The sequence below is a fragment of the Trichosurus vulpecula genome, chromosome 1, assembly GCF_011100635.1.
Source record: "Trichosurus vulpecula isolate mTriVul1 chromosome 1, mTriVul1.pri, whole genome shotgun sequence".
NCBI lineage: Eukaryota > Metazoa > Chordata > Mammalia > Diprotodontia > Phalangeridae > Trichosurus > Trichosurus vulpecula.
This window is the reverse complement of record NC_050573.1, coordinates 254,137,690-254,153,709: the sequence shown is the minus strand read 5'-3', so window position 1 is coordinate 254,153,709 and position 16,020 is coordinate 254,137,690. Positions and strand designations below refer to the sequence as shown.

The following is a 16,020-nucleotide window of genomic DNA, read 5'->3' as shown; positions in this document are numbered from 1 at the left end:
GGGGTCAGTCTAACTTGCTAGGAGCCATCCTTCAGGTCCCTTGACATATCAAGGATAATACTGGAGCCTGTGGTCCTCAGTTGGTTGTGCCCCACTTTCAACATATGGCTAGACCATCTTTTTCAGTCTTCAACTCAATTTGAACATTTTTCAAAATATTAAAAAAAGAATCCTACATTTCTCTGTTGACATATTTAATGTTGCTTGTCCTTCAAATCCTTTGGTAGTAATGTGTTGCAGCTTGCTCACACCCACCACACACCTCCCCATTATCTTTTTGGGTGATACTCAAATGGAATTCTTTAGAAGTTCTAATATTCCATGACTCACAACTCTGGAATATCACTGGAAGAATAGTGGTGTTTAAAAGATGGAACTTTTTTTCAAAGGAGATGCTTGGGATTATTAAAAAATCTTTGCAGTTTCCCAAAGTTGATTCAGTTTCCTCTTCTCTTGTTCAGTCCTGGGCCCAGCTTATTCATTTGCAGTGTCTGGCAAAGATATATACATATTCAAGTACACGTATATATCTTTCTGTATGTGTGTATTCTGATGGATGTGGCCAATCCAATGTCTTTCCAACTACAAATCTATAGTAGGGTACATTAAACTATGGCTGCTGCAATTCATTTTATAATACCTGGTTTATGATTTTCTATAATGTATTTGCTTTTTAGAAATGTATAACTGAAAGTTCCATCTTTCCTCTGGAGAATAGAAATGAAATTATATTAATTGGTAGATAATATACTCAAGAATGGACACATTTATACCTAGCTAAATTAATAACTAATACCTTTCCCCCATTGTTAAGATCTTTGAACATTAGAGGTTTATCCTCTCCTCCCCTTACAGAATCTGGGCTATCATTCATCTGTAGAATACAAAGGAAAAAAAATTATTAGCACTTCCATCAGAGACCTGTGACCCTTGCTTTAGGTAACATCATTACTGTAGTTTGTGCATAGATCATCTTTTGGTCCTTGATCAGGCTATTTATTTAGTTTTAATTTAATTTATTTCAATTCCCTGCCAAGTCTGGTAGTCTGATCCTACTCTAACATTAAAGTCACCCAGAGTTATAAACTTGTCCTCTTTTGCCACATTGATGATAAGGGTCTCCAGGTCATCACAAAAAAATTTTTTTGACCTCATCAAGGTTCGTCATGGTGGGAGCATAGGCACTGATGATGGTGGCGTGACATTTTCCTGCAAGTGGCAATCATATTCTCATGAGTCAGTAGTTCACTCCTTTTGGCAGGCATACAAGCTTGTTGACTAGATTAGTTTTGATTGCAATACCTACCCCAGCTTCACAACCTCCCCTTCACTGCAGCCACTCCAGAGAAAGGTGTATCCAGCTCAGACTTCAGTAAGCTGGCCTTCATTTGCCAGCCTTGTTTCACTCAGGGTTGCTTTTTGGATGCGACATCTAGTGAATTCTCTTGCAACAAGAGCTGTTCATCTTTCAGGTCTACTGGATTTCGTGTTGTCTATAAGTGTGAACACATTCCATGTGCCAATGGTGAGTGGAATCATCTTTGCAGATGTTTTTGTACCTTTTTTTGTGTTTCAACTGCAGAGCAGGATTTCCCACCTGCCACAGTAATCAGGCCAGGGTTGGGAAAGCAGACAATTTTTAGGGGGATAAGTTCACTTACCTTGGTAGTTTATTTTCCAGGGATGTACACATTGATAATGAGGTTGATACATGCATTGCCAGAGCTAACTCAGTGTTTGGGAGGCTCCAAAGGACAGTATGGGAGAGAAGAGGTATTAGACGGATTACCAAACTGAAGGTCTACCATGCTGTTGTGGTGACCTCATTGTGAAACTTGGACAGTCTACCAGTGCCATGCCAGAAAACTGAATCACTTCCATTTGAATTGTCTTAGGAAGATTCTGAGGATCACCTAGCAGGATGAGGTACTAGAACCTGAGGTTCTTACTCAAACTAAACTGCCAAGCATTCAAACTTTGCTTCAGAGAGTGCAACTCCAGTGGACTGGCCATGTTGTTCGAATGCAAAACATATGCTTGCCAAAAAGATTATTTTATGGAGAACTCACAAAGGACAAGCGTTCACATGGTGGTCAGAAGAAGTGATACAAGGACACTCTCAAGGTCTCTCTCGAGAATTTTGGAATTGATTATGTGACATGGGAGACATTGGCACGGGACCACTCAGCATGGCATGCCCACATCAAAGAAGGTGCTGTGCTCTATGAGCAAAGCAGAATTGAAACAGTTCAAAGGAAACACAGGATGCACAAATTTAGAATATCCACCTCAAATATTCACATGGAGTATTTGTGCCCGACCTGTGGTAGAGCATTCCTTGCTCATATTGGTCTGATCAGCCACAGTCTGACACATTGAAACTTGACTTTAGTGTAATGATGTCATTTTGGTCATGTTCAAGAATGTAGGACAACAACCAACCAACCAACCAATTTATTTCAATTAAAAATCTATTTTCTCTCCCTCCTCCTTTCCACTTCCATTAAAAAAAAAGAAAAACAAAACCTTCGTAACAAATATACACAGTTAACTAAAACAAATTTACAGTGTTGGTTCTGTACACTTCATGCTGCAACAATTCTTAAGTCTTCCCAGGTTTCGTTGAAACTATCCCTTTCTTCATTTCACAGCACAATAAAAGTCCATTACATTCATATACCAATAGTTGAGCATTTTACAGCTAATGGGTATTCCCTTGATTTCAGTTCTTTCCCACTACAAAAGCAGTTATTATAAATATTTTTGTATCCATGGGCCCTTTTCCTCTTTCTTTGTTCTCTTTGAGGCACAGGCCTAGGGGTCAAAGATTATTCACATTTTAGTAAATTTTTGGGCACAGTTCCAAATTGCTTTCCAAATCTCTTTTGGACACATTGTCTTGTAAATAGGCTTTTTCCCCCTAGAGCAGATATTGAGTCACACTACATAAAAATTCTTTTGGAGAGGCCATTGCCACCAATATAACAACCAACCTAGAAAACACGGCTGTAAAGAGTGACCCCAATTTAATATCATTGCCTGAATTATAGGCACTCTTCATCTACCTGGATTTTCCTTTGTGAATAGTTAAACCAATCTCTAAAAGACTATGGATTTCTTTTTTGGGAGTTTTTAACCTGAGGTCCATGAACTTGTTTTTAAAATTATTGTATTAGCTGTATTTCAATAGAATTGGTTTCCACTGTAGTTCATTGTATTTTATTTTATGCATTTAAAAACATTATTCTGAGGAGTCCATAGGTTTCACCAGACTGACAAAGGGATCCATGACACACAAATAAAGATTAAGTACCCTTGCTTTAGATGACTCTGAAGTGTTCTAGAGTTAGATTCAAATAGCCCCAAAGTCCTCTTTACCCAGGAACATCTGGAGGACCTGACCATCAACAAGGAATCCTTCTCCAACTCATACTCTATACTGAGTCTCTTCCATGGAGGTGGTGAACTTTGGTGGGCATATGTTTTCCTATTTTATTCCTTACTGATATTAATAGTCAGAGGATTATCAAATACAGTTTCTGTCATATCTTTAAAGGAATCTTATATCATTTTTATAGATACATGGGCGACGTCTTATCCTAGGAGATCCTTAAAGCCCTCTGCAATAGAGCATTTTTTTTCCTACCAAACCAAATGTGCTTTTATGAACAAGAGTAAAAATAAGATGTTTTAGTCTCTACATTTTTTAGTCAATTCTGTGATTGATAGCAAACATATGATCTGAGGCAAGTAGGTGGCATAGTGCGTAAAACACTGGACCTAGAATCTGGAAGGCCTGAATTCAAACTTGGCTGCAGACATGAACTAGCTGTGTGACTTTGGGCAAGTCACTTAACCTCTTTTGTCTAAGTTTCCTTATCTATAAAATGAGGATAATAATAGCACCTCCTTCTCAGGGTTCTTGTGAGGATCAAATGAAATAAAGCCTGGAAGATAGTAGGTACTATTATTATTAAAATCACTTGCAAAAGTCTGCTTATGTTCTTTAATATCTTTAAAAATGTTTTCAATATATGAATAACTTAGTCTAATAAAAGTTTTATATAGATGAGAAAGTAGTTCAACAAAAATTGGTTTGAAGCTTAACATAAAAAAAAACATTGGTCCCATCACTTCTTGGCAAATAAAGGGAAAAGAAATGGAAGCAGTGTCAGATTTAATATTCTTGGGCTCAAAGATCATGGCAGATAGTGACTGCAGCTGAGATATTAAAAGATGCTTGCTTTTTGGAAGGAAAGTTATGACAAATCTTGATAGCATACTAAAAAGCAGAGATATCACCTTGCTGACCAAGGTCCAAAAAGTCAAAGATATCATTTTTCCAGTAGCAATGTATGTCTGGGAGAGTTGGATTGTAAGAAAAGCTGAGTTTTGTAGAATCAATGCTTTTGAATTACGGTGCTGGAGAAAACTTTTGAGAGTCCCTTGGACAGCAAGGAGATCAAATCAGTCAATGCTTAAAGAACTTAATCCAGACCATTCATTGGAAGAACAAATATTGATGCTGAAGCTTAAATACTTTGTCCACATAACGAGAAGACAGGACTCATTGGAAGAGACTCTGATGTTGGGAAAGATTGAAGGCAAAAGGAGAAGAGGACAGCAGAGGATGAGATGGATAGATATTGCCATAGAAGCAATGAATATGAGTGTAGGATAGAAAGGCCTGATATACTATGGTACATGGGGGTCATGAAGAGTCAGGCATGACTGAATGACTGAACAACAACAAATTCAACAAGCATTAATGAAGAGCCTACAATGTACCAGACACTATGTTAGGATTCCAATTTTGGACTTGGACTCAATAAGACCAAATTTTGAATCCTACCTCAGACCCTGATTGGCCCATTACTCTTTGTTCCTTGCTCCTCAAAGTGGATATGTGGGGGAAGGATTAAATGGTGTTTCCTCCTCCCTTTGACCTGCTCCCCTCACTTCACTCTTCTCCTTCCTGCTCTCTTCTCCACGGTCTTGTACCACAGCTAATTGAGTACCCATTTTCCCAGGCCAGATCAGGGAGAATCTTTTTCTGTTTAACCTTAAATTTTATTTTTATAAATTAGCCAAAATTTGCCTTCTCTCCCTCCTACCCCAGCTCTTTCCTTACCAAGTGATAATGAAAGAAAAACAAAACCCCAGATACAAACAAAACAAATTGACGCGTTGGCCTTGTCCAAAAGATATCTGCCTCATTTTACACTGAGTCTTTCACCTTTCATCAGGGCAAAGGTATCATGTTTCATCATTAGTCCTCTGGAATCATCTATGGTCATTATACTGATCAGAGACCTTAATTTTTTTATTAAAGTTGTTTATCTTTACCATGTTGCTTACACTATATAAATTGTTCTTGTTCTGTTTACATCATATTTCAGGAGTTCATTATAAGGTTTCCCTTTGAAGCTTTCCCCATCATCATGTCTTATAGCACAATAATATTCCATCACATACATGTGCCATAGTTTGTTCAATCCTTCCTCAATTTATAGGACCCCCTCAGATTCTCATTCTTTGTCACCTCAAAAAGAGCTATAAATATTTTTGTACATTGTAGTTTTGTATGGTGAAATTCTTTTTTCTTGTTGGTGTTTCCTTATTCTTCTAGATTCCTTCCTGACCCTGAAACTGATGTTAAGGCCGGGATCTGTGCCTCATCTGGAGGGAAAGTCTGGGCTAATCCTTTCATTGCTTTCTTAGGATATTGAGTGTTGTGTTTATTCTAGGATCTCAGAAACAGTTCTGGCTGGAGATCTGCAAGCTTTTAGTGGTCCCCAAGTGGTATGATCCAGGGCAGAATCTGATTGCTCAGAAGCAGACCCAGATCAGGAACTTGCAGAGCTCAGACCAGGGAGCAAGCGATGATGTGTATAATGAATAGAACGTGTTACTAATTTCTAAGGATATGAAAGAAGCCAAAAAATACAATCCCTGCCCTCACAGAATTCACATTCTATTGGGGGAAGACAACAAATACATAGCTGTACATAGAAGGTATTGTTGTGTTTGTCCTTTGTTTTTGAAGAGCACCATCAGGGAAATGATGACGTGACTTGGGGTTGACTTTGATTTGAGTGAGAGAGGGCTGTGCAAGGTCACCAGCCTCACTTTCTCCTCCAGAGCCATCTGGATTCAGTGACTGGATGTTCATCAGAATGACTAAAGATAGCCCAGGATGCAGTGGGAGACCCTGGCCCTTTGAGGCTAAGGCCTTTTCACGTACTCGCTCAGAGTGAGGTAATGCCCATTCAGTGATAGAAGATATAATCTCAGAGGGAGGGAATAGAGGACATAAATGGAATTTGAGCTGAGTCTTAAAGAAACTGGGGAAACCAGGAGGTGGAAGTGAGGAGGACATGAGGGACAGCTACTGAAAAGGCCCAGTGAATGTGAATAGACTATGTTACCAACAAAGATTCCTGCTTTTTCTATTAATTAACTGTGTCAACTTGGTTAAGTCACTTGTTTATTCTGTCGCCCCCTTCTGTGGGCCTTGATTTCTACTTCTGTGAGATATTAATTAAATGGGCAGAATGATGTAAAGGACATCATCAAAGAGATATATGACCAAATAAAGGGCATGGGATGGTCATATAGCAAGATAGAGGGATGGACAGTCTCAATGCTCTGTTGTAACCCATGGTGAAGACCTAAAATTCTGATTAACTCTTTGCTTGGTTGTGCTAGGTTTCCTTATGTTCTGGTTGATCTTCTTCATTACTGCTTTATGTGACTGCTTCCTACCTTGCAATTGTAATTATCATCGATATATGAATTTTTTTTTCTCTACAAGTAAAGCTAAGTGATAGCTCATGCCTTTAGGTAAGATTGAATATATTTATTGCTTATTACATATTGAAGCTATCAGTGTAAACCCTATTTTTGGAGAATCCCTTCCTAAGTCCTTTCCTAAAAAGCCATTTTAAAAATAGTGTATTATTATCTGTTGTACCTGTATATTAAAAGTTAACAATTTTCTTTGAACTGTGATATTCCCTTTGCAAATTTGCAAGCAACTTTACTGGATTTTGGCCCCTGTCCCCCTCTAAGAAAATGGAAATTTCTTCCAAGGTCATTCTTAAGGTAATTGTTAGTAACTTCATTGGGCAGGCTGTCCATCCAAGGTTATTCAATATGTGTCATCCTTATGGAAATTATGAATATCTATTACATGCCTCCTATCCAAATAACAGTCACTTTTGTCTAAGGCCACTGAAGGTATTGAAAGTATATCAAAGCCAAGTTTTCCAAATGTCTTACCATGAATTCAAAAAGACTGTCCAAAATTTTAGCCCTGTGTACCCTGGCCAATTGACCCTCCCTAAACCCTCAAGGCCAGATTTAGTTGAGAATTTACTAAGCAATGTCTGAAGCAAGGATTTTTCTCCATATAAGCAAAAGTAAGTCACCCTCAAGCCATACTCTTTGGAAGATGAACTCCTCCCAGAGATCAAGGTTGCTGAAAGTTCACTGCTTATCTATTTTCCCTCAATTTGAGATCTAACAAGAAAGTACCTTTCTCCATTATTTTGGGATATGGATGGCTGGGCTATGTCCTTTAACAAATTCCATTTGAATTGATAAGAGATGCACTGGGTCTTGCTTTCATTTTTTTTTTAATGGTAAAGTAGGAACACTTGCCACCTAACCACTGGTTTAAAGAGCATTATCACCTGCTAAATGTTAGGAAATGAACAGGAAAGATTGAGCAAGCCTCTGAGCTCATCCTCTTAAATTCAGGACACCCCAGGATAATGAAGGACTCATGGGAGCACACTATAACATAAAGGCAGAATTCATGATTTCAAAGAAAATCATAAATATGCCTGAATGGTTCAGAACTGTAGGATATAAGGAATTCTATAAGTAGAAGGAAGAGGAATTAAAGCATTTATTCAAGCTCCAAAGTAGCAGACCCACAGACCAGTGTCCCCAATTTGATATCTGTATTGGCAATCAAAATGGGCTCTTAGCACTTAATTCAACCAAGTGCCCTTGAAGAGTTTGGCCTTTATTTCCTTGATTAAATTAGGAGTCCTTGATGACCTCCTTGCCTCAAGGGAAAGTCTAGTTTACATGAGTTTGAGTGACATGTTTGTGACATCAGAGGCTTTTAGACCACGTGGGTTTAAGTCGCATTTTTGTGATGATTTTAGGTCACGTGGGTGAGTCGCATGTGTGACTCACCCTTGACCCTGAAAAAGATATAAAATCAGAGGTTGGCTTTCTATTTTTTGGAGCTCTGACCCACAGCAGGAGTATTGAGTGACTCTAGGCCAGCCCTTGTCGAGCTCCTGGCTGAACTCAGATGTAGGTAACTATGAATTGTATCTGGTCTGTTTATAAATGTATGTTTGTAATTGGTTTGTATCTGCTCTGAAGTTCAGAGTGCTGGCTTTTTCCCCTGAACACTTATAAGTGAATGATATTTGTATGCCGGATTAAAGTAAGATTGTTAACCCCTTAACGTTGCTTTCCTTAGTAAGGCACATCAAAAGAATCTGGGCTTACAGGGTTCTGTGAGCTGGTTGTTGTTGGTTTTTTACCTCCACGGCAGCTGCTAGCCGAATTGTTACAACAATATCCTGGCCAAAAGCTTCCAGGCCCAATAAGTCTGCCTCACAAAAATAACCAGGAGGTTACAGAAAAACATTATGACAGTAAGCCAAATCATATTCGTGCTCCTCCCTCTCCCCCATGCTAGGGCCCTCCAGTAAGAAGGTTACCCACTGGTCTCAAACCCTTGCTCAGCACTCTCCAGTCTGCACGCAGGTCAGTCCTGCTCTCAGTAGTGCCTGCTGCTTCAACATCTGCTGCTTCTGCTTCATCTTCTGCTGCTGCTGCTGCTTCTGCTGCTTCTCCTTCTCTTGCCTTCACCAAGTCTCAATCTCCAAGGTGTGTTCTCTTTTTATACAGTCATTAGACCATCTTCCAATTGACTAGAGCATCATCTGAGTGACCAGAATTTAGGTGGCTACTGTTGGCTCTGGTCTTAGCACCTCCCCTTAGGACCCTGGGGGCTTCATGCCCACATCGCCTTAGCACCTAATAGGTAAGGGTTTTGGGCTTACTTGGGAGTCACAATATGATCAGACCTCCCTTCTTTGGCCCCACCTGGTGCCCCACCTTAAGCTTATTCAAATGGGTGGGAAGGATCTTCTCATTTACTGATTGTCTTAACCCACAGTGACAAGAATCAACCCAGAGGAGGTATGCAAGAGGTCTGAGCCACAGCTTTGAAAGGAATACTCCTCTTAATGAGAACCAGTAAAATGAGTTTCAAGGTACTATTGCATTGCACTTTATTTCTTCCCTTTTATGTAGAACACATTCTATTTATTTCCGTAGAACATATTTATTTATTTGTCGATATTTCCAAAAGAGTCATGTTTCACTGGAAGAAGCTTTCTGTTGATGTTAAAATTGATGTCTGAAATGCCAACATTTGATATCCTGAAAAAAGTATACTTATAAAAAGAACCATCCAGATTGAGTAAGGCTACCTGGACAAAAAAAGCAAGTTAAACAAAAATAGTCTTCCCTGCTATTACAGGTATACATTAAAGTGGATTTATTTTGGTTTTCTTTTTAAAGACACTCCCCTTCTCCACCTTGCAATCTGAAACAGCTTAAAACTTATTTATAATGAGCAAAAAATTTTGTGTCAAGAACCTGATTTCCAGTTCCATTTTCTGTTTTCAGCTGCTTTAGTGCAGGTTCTTCTTTTTCAGGTTCTTCTCATGCCCTTTTAAGGGATCCTCCAGCAACACTATTTTCCTGTTCTTCATCAGTATCATATTTTGTTTTCTTTCCCTCAAATTGTTTGTTGTTGTTTAGTCATTTTCAGACATGTCCAGTTCCTTCTGACTCTATTTGGAGTTTCCTTGGCAAAGATATTAAAGTGGTTTGCTGCTTCCTTCTCTGACTCATTTTATGGATGAGGAAATTGAGGCAAACAGAATTAAGTGATTTGCCCAGGGTCACACAGCTACTAAGTGTCTGAGGCCAGATTTGAACTCAGGAAGATGAGTCTTCCTGACTTCAGGCCTAGAGCTCTATCCACTGTGCCATTTAGCTGCCCATGAATTGTAGTTTTCCTTTACTGGGCATACCCTGGGCAATTTTATTACTTCTTCCTTTTTCTTTAAAATTTTGACCTTTTAGATTCAACTTATTTAGGGAGTCCTGTGAATCCTCAATGCTTTTTTCCCCAAAGCTTCTTTCTTTGTCTCTTCTTCTAACAATTCCCATGTTACATCTTTATTTCTTAATTTTGTTTCCATTATTTGCTGCATTAGCTTTCTCAAGTGCTTCTTTTGGCTTTTCTTTAAATAGGATTGTTCCTTCTTTTGCTCCTCTGATGAAGTCTATTTACTTTAGTTCTCCATGATTAGAGAAAAGTGTGTAAAAATCTTTTCTATAGGTTTGATCATCTACATCACCAGAGAATTTTAGTAAGCATCCAATCTTTTCATCCAGGGATTTCGATTCAATATCTTTTGCTTTTTGCTCTTGTTTTGCATTTACTTCAGCTTCTACTTTTTTTTTTTTTGCTTCCTTCCTTTTCTTTTTTTGCAAAGTTATGTTTCTTAAAGAGTATCAGCAACTCCATATCTTTGTATTTTTCTCCAGGGGTTTCTATAAACCTCTTGGCAGATTCAACACCATCAAACACAGCAAATGTTTTACGCAATGTTCTCCTTATTTGAATATTTTGTATATGACCTTTACCTTCTAACCATTCTTTTACATCATCAAGCGTTGCATCTGTTGGAAAACCTTTAACATCGATCAATCTGTCTTTTTTTTTACTTCATTTTTATCTTCTTCTGTTACTTCAGGGAGGAGTTTGCTTGGCCATCTTCTGATTTTAGTTTTATCTCTACTAACTTCCATGAGTTCTGCCTTTGATTTCTTTAGAATACTTCTTATCCTATCACAATCTTTGTCAGTTTGCTTAATCTGTTGAATTTGATCATCTATTTTGATCTCTTCCTTTAAAAAATTTATCTTGTGGGAGGTTTAAATCATCAAAATAGTATTCTATTTGTTGGCAAATTTTGGACTCTAGATCAGTCATTTTTTTCACTATCACCCTTCCTAGCAATCATGGGAACCAAACCTATGTTTGGGAGCACAGGGGCCCCAACTACCTGACCTCTTACTCCCGTCTAGAGGCTTTGATGCCCACAGACTCGAGGCTCCCACCACCAGCCCCTCAGCTTCTTCCTGAGCCCACAGCTGGAGAGAAGATGGGATCCAGGGACCCAGGAAGAAGGGAGAGTTCCATGGCTGAGGAGAGAGGGGAGCTGGGCAGGCTTTGTCTGCAAGACCCCCATTTTTGAGCCATCCTCTTCCCAAGAAGGAGCCAGAAGCTGAAGCATCAGGGTTCTAGAAGTGAACAGCTTCCAGTCTGGGTTCCAGTCCGGACTCTTGCATAGTGCTTCTGAGAACATCGCTAATGACCAATAAATTAGCCGAAGTGATTTTAATGAGTTAATTTTTAAATGAACAGAGAGCTAGTGAAAAACTATCTCTCTGAAGGTTAGAGAAGTTATTACTGGAGATACCATTACAGAGTACATATGGTATTCGCTCAAAGAAAATCAACTTATCAAAATCCAGCCTTCTTAAGTAGATAAATTAGAAGGTGATTATTTACATTATAAAAGTATTCATCAGACATCCTTAAAATAGGAGTTACATTTAAGTTTTTATTTACAGATCATTTGACAGAGAGAACTATTATTAGATAGTAGTAGAGCTATCATTAGGAGCTACAGTCAGTGATAGACCAATCAGAAATTAAGATAAACATTTTGTAAATAAGAATGTAAAAATTGGAAATTAAATAGGATGAGTTTAAATATGTAGATTTATATTTTATTATGTCAGTGGAAAGAAGAGAACAGATACAAGAGATGTTGAAGAGGTAAAAGAAATGATTTGGTGGCTGATTGGCTTGGGGGTGGGAGGGGGCAGTAATGGAGAAGGAAGAGCTAAGAATGGCTCCAGGATTATAAACTTGAGAGAGTGAGAGAAAGAAAAGAGGAGTTTTGAAGGGTGGGCGTGTTTAGCACAGTTCTTGATACATAGTAGGTGCTTAATAACTTCTAGTTGACTGTTGTCTGAAATGTTGAATTTGAGATGCTTATGGAATAACCAAGAGAAGAAAGGCTGGTGGGGTAGTTGATGAAGTGGGAGTTCAGGGGGCAATTATGACTAGGTGTATCAAGGTAACAAAACAATCCAGTTTTGTGGAGTGTAACTGACGCATGATATTCTTAGACAGCCTCAGATGAAAGTTTTAGAAATATAATACTAGATACATTTAAAAACAACACTCTTTCCGATTCACTGTCTCCCTACCCCATTCTGCTAAGAGGTGCTGAAATCAGCTAATAATGCTGTAACCGGGCAACTAATTTCTACCTCTAGATGCACACATTTCAAATGCTAATGAATGGCTCAGTTTTCTATATCCTTTCCACAGCATCTGCCACCCCACCTAATGTAATAAAACATTTCACTGGGGAACATTATATTCATGATGGACTTAATCTCAATGATTAATAAACTGCATGGGATCCAAACACCATTAACCTCGAACAGCACAATAACCTATGCTCATGGAATCGAGTTTTTACTCCTACTTTTTCAGTATTATGTAGGGTCATAGATCCACCCCATCTCTTCTTGGCAGCATTTCAATGTAAAGCAATTCCTACTTCCTTACTTCCTGAATTCCGAACGGTGAATAAAAAGCAAGAAAATTGTAAAAGAATGATTTTTGGGGGTGACCTTTATATATGTTTTCAGGAGCAACTTAAAGGATTTAATGAGATACTGACAGGAAGGGGATGTAAAGCCAGGAGATAAGGAAGCTATAGCACCATTCTTTTGAATATGAATCAGGAAACAGGGATGTAATTAGAGAAAAAGTAAGAACAGGAGACAATGCGGCATTATTTCATAAAAAAGAAGAAAATAATGCAAAATAGATTTAAATAGGGCTTAATTTTTCTAAAGTATTATTCCTAGGTAGTGTTAGGACTCAATCCTAAGAAATCAAGCAATTGAGTAATGTTTAATAAAAAACACTCTGTAAGTCTGATTATCCTTTAAAAGACTGCCTGTATGGTATTTTGCACACAGAATATTATTTATGGAGATTAGTAAGCAATGCAAAAGAAGTATTTTGGGACATTGGAAAGAGTTTTGAATTTGGAGTCGAAGGACCTAGGTTCAAATGTCCTTCTGCCCCTTAGTATCTATACTACGTAATTTTGGATGAATCATTCAATTTCTTTGGTTCTCAATTTATTCATTTGTGCAATAAGGGAGTTGGACCAGATGACATTTAAGATTCCTTAAGATTCTAAATTCTGTGACTCCTAACCCATAAAGAAACTCCACCCAACCCACCCTGTAAAAGGTATTCAGAAAGGAGATAAAAATATTTTGAAAGTCTAGGAGACTATTTTACAGAAAGTCAGAGGCTGCGTTGTTGAAAGGAGAGTGTTAGGCTTGGAGTCAGGAAGATCTGGTTTCAGTTCCCTTTTCAGAAACTTACTAGCTGGGTGACCATGAGAGCAAGATTTTAAACTGCTGTAACTCTCAGTTTCCTCATTAGTAAAAAGGGAGATTTTAAGGACTGTATTATGTACCTCAGAGAGTTGTTATGAGTGTCAAGATGCCTAAGCACATTTATCTCCTTCTGTAGAAAGGAAGACCCTGAGCAAGTCACTTGAGTCTGGGCAAATCACTTAATCCTTTTTGCCTCAGTTTGTCATTTATAAAACGAGCTGGAGAAGGAAATGGCAAAGTACTCTAATGTCTTTGCCAAGAAAATCCCAAATAAGGTCATGAAAAGTTGGACAGGACTGAAACGACTCAATGACAACATGGACCAGAATTATGTCATTTGTTCATCTTTTTTTCCATCTTTGTATCTCCAGAAGCTAGACCCTTGCATGTAGGAGATGTGCAAAAACATTTGTAGTCTTTTGCTCAAATTGAATTGCAGCTGCTTTCTCCTGACACTCTTGTCAGTTTTACAATTGCAACCATTTTCCCCTTGTGGATTAGAATGAGACCAAGAATAGCAGTTCCCTTAATTTCTTCCTTCACCTTCTGGAGTATATAATTATCAGAAAGACGAGATAACAATTTCTTAGTTACTGTTTTAGCAGAGGAAAAAAACCACCTAGCAGATGTCCTTATTGGTGAAATTCCCTCATCACTACTCACTCTATCTTGTGTCATTTCAAGCTTTATCATCTGCTTCTAGAAGTCATCATCCATCTTTTTCCTTCTTACCAGGCAATCTGAAATCTACTCCTTCTACAGTATTGCTTAGGTTTCCCTCTGTTCCCATTCCAATATTCACTTCCTTTCCTTCCTTTTCTGGTTTATGGATTTCCACACTGGAACATATCTTCTTGATAAGCCATGCTACTTTATCACTACTTCATCTAATCAGCTCCTGACTAGAAAGTGAATAAGATAGACATTTGCATTCCTATATTTCAGTTGTGAGTCACACACCATTAAGTCTCAGTGATCCTGGACATAAAATTTACTGCATTAACATCTCCAGTTCATTTTCATTAGTGCTAATACTTCTCACATTTGTATATAGATACCTAAGGCTATAAGTGCTGCCCCTTGTCCTAGATCTCCTTTGGATTTTTGGGTGTCTCCACTGCTTTTCTTCTCCTTGTGTTAGACCTTTTGCTCACTAGCTTAGTATTTGCACATGAACAGTTCCCTCTGCCTCCAACTCCATTTTAAATTTAAAGCTGTGTAACAGCAATGCTGCTTGCTACTACTGTGGCTGTGTAAGACCAGTAACACCAGCACACAGAAGGGCTGCTAGCACATGTTCTTTGATCTGCTTTTCTAAGGAAAGCAACTTTAAGGGGTTTACAATCTCAATTTAATCGAACATATATATCATTCACTTAGTTCAAGGGAAAAAGCCAGCACCCTGAACTTCAGAGCAAATACAAACAGAAATCACAAGCATACATTACATAAACAGAGCAAACACACACAGAAATCAACAGACAGGCCTCTATCTGTCTGACCAGGGAATTACATAGTTACCACAGAGAGAGGCACCAACATCTGGGTTTTCAAAGGCTCCAACAGCTATCTAGGGTCTTATCTCACCAAATCACCAACACTCTTCCAATGAGTGTGTCCCCAAAGGCAAAACAGCAACTTCAGAGCTCTTATACCCTGTTTAGGGTCCTGAGGGATTGGAGCTTACTTACTAAAAAGGTATGGGGCATGGGGCCTCACACCTAGTTAGTGAAAGGGTATGGGCCTGCCTCTAATCAGGCCTCCTTTGTTGGCCCCACCTGAGGTCTATTGAGGGGGTCAGAAAGATCTTTCACTTACAGATTGGCCTTACAAACAGTTTAGAGTAGTTTTGCAATATTCCTGGAAAATGCATTTTTACCAGCCCTAATTTGTTGTACAATTATTCCTTGACCAATAATCCAAAATTTTTTTGTTTTAACCTGTAGTCTAGAAAATCCAAATTGTGTTTTAAAACACCGTCTTTTTAACCTAGTTCTTAACATGATAGATAACTTTCAGTTGGCAGCAGGGATGAAAATGTCCATTATAATCCCTTGAAATATTTTTGAAATTTCTTCTAGCAGTATCATCTATCTCCCCCACATGAATTCTCAGAATTAGTTAGGGCCTGACAAGTTTGACAAAGTTTGGTTGCCTCTATTATATTTTGACATCTCCAGGAAAATAAGATACCTTTTAATTTTCATGCTAGGTCACATGGCTGTGTTGGAACCACTCAGCAGGTAGCCACCAATTTCCAGGATTTGTCTCTTCTTCCTATGGCCTATACCAAACATTCACTCTTCTGGAGAATATCCCCATGATCATTCGGCAAACAATGGGGAATTTGCTTCCTCATTTCTGCTTTCTATCGAAAGGTCCTCAAACCTCTTACACAATCTCAGTGGTCCT

At 38.5% G+C, this 16,020-nt stretch overlaps 1 pseudogene; it reads right to left on the bottom strand.

Moving 5' to 3' along the window:
• Window positions 1-9,657: 9,657 nt before the first annotated feature.
• On the bottom strand, window positions 9,658-11,132 carry LOC118836580 (annotated as a pseudogene).
• Window positions 11,133-16,020: the final 4,888 nt, after the last annotated feature.